The 5,491-nt window shown below is 41.2% G+C and overlaps 1 long non-coding RNA gene across 1 annotated transcript; it reads left to right on the top strand.

The window, feature by feature from the left end:
• The first annotated feature begins 1,194 nt into the window (after positions 1 to 1,194).
• LOC147758767 (uncharacterized) lies at positions 1,195 to 5,167 on the top strand. Its single transcript, XR_015316938.1, has 2 exons — positions 1,195 to 1,938; positions 4,018 to 5,167. It is a non-coding gene; the product is annotated as an uncharacterized LOC147758767 (long non-coding RNA).
• Positions 5,168 to 5,491: the final 324 nt, after the last annotated feature.

Raw genomic sequence — 5,491 nt, 5'->3', positions numbered from 1 at the left:
ATATTTAATGAACCGAAGCATTTTCCGAAGAATATAATTGTCCTGACGCTAACTCTAATATTAAACAAATGACATAACAGACGTGTAGAAAAAGAGGGCAACATGGAAAAGACGTATCTAACAGATAGGCGCCTATTCTTTCCATAATTTGAATTACTTTCGTAGTTAAAATCAGAATACCGGGACCTCGCGAAGCCGCTCTAAGCTATTCCTTTGTAGACACGGGGGCTGTATCTGCTTTGAAATTGCAAGAATTTTCTTTATAATATCAATTGTCTTTGGTGCCCTCAAAATGAAAAATCAGCTAACAATTTTTGTTTCTATTATATTTGCACATTTGATTTTTTGCTAGTTAAAACATCTAAAAGGTGGACTCCGTACACTTCGTTCTTCTAAATAATACGGGCTCTATAGTGGGTCCCATAAGTGCTACGAGCCGTCACCAAGAGATCTTTAGGTTTATACTTAGCTGCATTCAGCTTCAGTCATACTTCAGTGTGAATCCATAAAACAGCATTTGACTGCGACAGATTTTTTTATAGGTAACCTTTTTCGTAATCTTCCTATTTTGTTCAGAATGCAGGTCCCATTGGACATTTTATTCTTTTACAGCCTTAAATGAACGAAACCAGTCATACGTGTTACGCGACTAAATATTTGACCGTTGGCGTCGTTGTTTTTGTGCTTGAAGCTTTACCTTAAAGTAATAGTATTTGTATACGGATCCTTTTGATTATTCTGTCTTCCTTAAATCAGAGTTTGGCTACGCTCAGAGCAGTGCAACAGTCATAGGACCGACTACAGCGACGAGGCCTTTGGTCAAGTCTCACGTACCATCTGAAGACCTCCTAATCGTCGTCACATTCATATAAGCATTACGTACCGCTACGACCTAACGTATATAGTAGCATAGTTCCTCGCCTTCATGCAATTCGTTTCAAGGACCTTGCCAATTTTAGCGCTTCTGACCTGCTGCTACTTCCAATACTAGCCCCACTTCCCGTTCTGCTAAATAGGCAGATAGACGAATAGATAGTCGAATTGGCCAGCTCATGTGTGGTAGCGTTTACGCCAGGGACTTTCGGCAAGCAGCAGTGCGACGTAAGAGTTGCTCTTTTATTCGTTCAACTACGTCTCTTCCTCTCAGCATCTTCTGGTACGTATTACAAAATTCCCTTTGCCCCTTGCGTTTCCAGAAGCCCCACTACAGAGGTCCAGGCGAGAACATGACCACTGTGGAAGGGAAAGGGCTTTTTTGCACTATGTCTGTCCGCGAAGAAGATTGAGGTACGATACTTCGGGAGAAGGAAAGAAGAAACCGGAATACAGCGACAGCTCCGTCAGATAGTTGTGCGTAACGCGAAGACGTGCCTTCGTTCTCGCGAGTCTGTGTCCGAGTATGTGCCGGTGTGAAGGCAGGAGGGCATGTGGGGATTTTGTGTGGCAATCAAGAGAACTTTTTCACGCCATTAGGAATCAAAAATTTCCCCTTTTCTATACTCATTGTTTATCCCTACTCTTTGCTATGCTACTCGCTCGTTCGGCATCGTCTTACCTGGCATCGCCTCACGTTACCTTACATTTCTGGCTTGTCGTGCTGCCACAATCAACCCTGTCTGTTAGGGCTCCATTCCCTGCTGCGATTTTTACTGTCTTTGCCGTGTCTTGGCATTGTTCGGTGGTCCGCCCTTATTCGCTGTGGCTGACGTCGTTACCGGTGTTGCCGCTACTGTCGTCTTTCGAAAACGGAAGGTGTTCGATGACAAAAGCACCACCGAGACGTCGTAATGATGGCGAAGCAGTTAGAATACTTTTTGGACGAGTGACGTTGGGAAAGAGTCCCGGCGGTAATGTTACCGCTATTGATATTGATACCGCCAACGGACGGCCGGCGCGCTGTGTGGAGGAAACGCGACGCCTGATCAAAGATGCGGCCAGGTATGTAAGTAAAGTAAAAGACACGTCGTTGGAAGGCGCATTTACGGTTTCAGGCTACCACCGCCACTGCCACTGAACATAGTTGGTAGCGTCAACCTGTAGCGTGTTGCTGTACCAACTTAGTACCATAAGGGACACAGTGGCCAGCCGCAGTCGTTTGGTTCTCCACCACAGCGTTGGCTATAGCAGTGATGCCGGCGCAACGATTGAAGCTGCTGCAGATGGGCTTCCACTGCACTTTCTTGATGCCCTTTCTAAATTAGGCTTGTTCTAGCCAGGAACGAAGACTGATGGTAAAAAGAACAACGAGCGAAGAGTCAAATCAAGGACGGCGGCAATGGCAAATCCAGCCGACTCCCTTTCACTCTCATTTGTTGTTTGGCGCTCAAATAAACCGAGTTTGTTTGTTGACTCATCATAGCGGAAAAGGGTGGAGGCGCTCGAGCGATTCCACAAAATACCATAGCTATATTCTATTGCGACTGGTTACTATTAAATGGTCATCTGCGGAACAGAGGGATTTTTCGAAAATTATTTATGAGCGGCTTATACCTCTAATTGAAACTGCGATCGGTAAATAATGGTTATATTGAATAGATATGACTAACAGGAATGACCCTTCATTTAAATATCTATAATAGATATAGCATTAGAAACAACTCATGAGAGAAGTTCCGATTGTAGGTGTAATGCTTTGTTATTTGTTGTATGCTGGAGACAAGCCGTCTAGAGCAACGCTTAACGTCAGTATTTGGCGTATAATTCAAAAACATAATCGATACCTCGGAAATTAGGTCTCGCTATTGCTGTTATTCTACTAACAAACTGGCTAACTTTGTTTACGATAGGAAAAACAAATGAAAAGCGATTCAGAAAGGGTTCGTGCCATGTTTAGAGAAAGGTTTATTGCATCGCTTATCTGGTTGCTTTGTTCCTAGCCACGGATCTACCTACCCGCGTGAGGCCCAGAAGGATCAGCATTGCAATGCATAAACCCACGCGAGTTTAGTTAGGTGTGGTGCGGGTCATTTTCAACCATTTCTCGAAGATAACGCTTTCGCAGTGCCCTTGCAGTAGTCTGGCCGTACGTACTATCATGCATCATAAGCAAATCTACCCGAATATATGTGTAGTGTGCAGTAGCATATTTACTCCGACTGCCCTTTCCTGTGTCTTATGTGTATAGGAGTATTCCTGCGCTTTAGAACTGTTAAACTCGTCCGTTTCTACGTAGATAACTTTGCGCGTATGCAGTGAGACGTTGCTTCGACTTAAATTTTGGTCCGTTGACTTTTAGCATTATAAGGAGGCTTACGCTTTACTGGCAAGAGACAAATTAGAAAATGAAAATTGAAGTAAAAGTTTATGCGAACTACCATGAATTTTTGGTGGTTAACAAGGGAAAAAGTGCTAGTACCTATGTTAATTTCATAATACCTTTAACACGGTATAGACTGGAGTTAAAATTTATTTAAGGCTACAAACAGAAGTAGTGGCGGTACATAATTATCTTTATTTTCGAAACGAATTGACGTTAATTATTAAAGTTCGACACCCTGAGCCAATTCGATTAATTAAAGCCCTATATATATTATAGTTACACGACCTCGGTCGTCGGCGTTAACTGATTATATAAGTTCTATATTTGAATTAGTTAATTTTTTTAATTATACGCAATGCCGAATGCCGCTCTCTTCCATTTCCAAAATCATACGTACGCTCAATAGGAATTGGCCCTTTATGAAAAAATTGAATTCTAGAGATCTCACGATGTTATGTTCATCTTTGAACATTGTTAACTTATCGAATAGAGCTCGTATACGTAGCACCGTAGAAACATAAAACGACTATCTGGCCAAGCGACGTATGTATCGAAAAAGTCTACTGGCTCGTATAATGCAACGCTAGGGTATAGTTAAACAGAAATATTAGAATAAATCCTTTTTCCGTATTTCTGAGATGCAACTAAGTAAAAAAAAATGCAATTATTTCTAGCTAGCTTAATCGGCTTCTGGATCTCGAGGTATTTACAGAGAGGAAGTGGTTCTGATAGAAAATTTTCTCTAAAAAACTTTCCAGATAAGCATGGTTTACGTATACAACCACTACGTGTGGCGGCCGGCCGCATGGAATAAAGCTGCTCTCAGAATTTACCCAAGTCCACAACCTCATCCCGAAATAGATCCGTATTTTTAGCGCTTCACTGAAAGCTCGCTGCAACGACAGAAGAAGGCGGCTCGTGGTAGCCGAGGTAAAAAAAAAAAGCCTCAAAGATTGTTAAGTTAGTAGGAGGACGAGATCTTGTATTCATCTAATGATCAACTGCTATAGAAGCAGACCTTCCGTTAGCTATAAGCGTACCGATATAATTAATATACCTGCTTGTCTCCATTACATGAGACATTCATTAATAGGGCTATATTTCGTTGAGGTTTGCCCCCGGTCAGGTTGCTATAGGCTCTGTATATGCTGTTCTGAAAATGTAGCTTGTTCAGCCAAGGTTGTAAGCACTATGTCAACATCAATGTTGATGTGCTACTTGATTACTACTATTGACAGTTAGGATGATAACATTTAAGCAAAAGCAGCTGACCAAATGAGAGCAGTATATAAAATTTGTGCGTATTATCTTAATACTTTCTCACCTTGCCTTTTGTATCCTAATGCATTGAAACATGACGTCCCGACGCTCGTTGGTCTAAATGAATCGAATTGTTTTCCTCCAACGTGACTTCGTATATTTGCAGTCTTCGTGACATGCTTCCACAGCCCCGTTGACGATCATCATTATACGATTAGCCCTCCGTGTTCAGCGTTCCTGTCTATTTTGATCTTGTCTTGGAAATAGTTTACCGTATCGGTCTGTTTATCTAAATTAGATACCGCGTGTGGCAACAATTCTTCGATGTTGAATCGTCAATGCTGGGTCTGGATATAGACCCATTTTATAGCTTGTTTGGCACATAGCTTCCCGACATATATAGACCCGAAACAAATCGAAAGTTTGGAAAATTTTCTAGATTATAATTGAATGTATTGAGGAGTAATGAACTGCAGAGAGAAGCAGATGCTAAATTTGCTTGCCCGTAGTACGCACATACGTAATATGTCTCACAGTAAAGTCCCGAATTATACGGTTACAAACTTGAACAATGTATAGAGAACTTGCAACTACTAAATCAATGAAGTAAGTAAAGCAATAAAGTGAGACCTCGATTAGATTGACTAAGTCGTTCTACATTTATTTCACAGAATATATTTACGCAACTATATAAGCTCAACACCTGTTAGTTCCTGCTGTTCCAAGAGTACTCTTTACCTAATGAACCATCTTTATTTACTTGTGTTTCTTTGTCGTCAGCACGTTTAGCACGAAGATTATAGTTTTCTAAATTCAGAACTAGTTACTGTGTAACAGTCATTGATGTAGAGCTTTCCATTTTAACTAGGACCTATATTGCTTACTTTCAACACTACGGGTCAAATTGACTCTTTTCAGCAACAATGGTCGAATAAGTGAAGGTTAAGTGTTATCTGAAAAGTCTATTTGCAA

The sequence above is a fragment of the Varroa destructor genome, unplaced genomic scaffold (assembly GCF_002443255.2).
Source record: "Varroa destructor unplaced genomic scaffold, Vdes_3.0 BEIS01000001.1, whole genome shotgun sequence".
Taxonomy (NCBI): domain Eukaryota; kingdom Metazoa; phylum Arthropoda; class Arachnida; order Mesostigmata; family Varroidae; genus Varroa; species Varroa destructor.
This window is presented reverse-complemented; position numbering and strand designations above follow the sequence as displayed.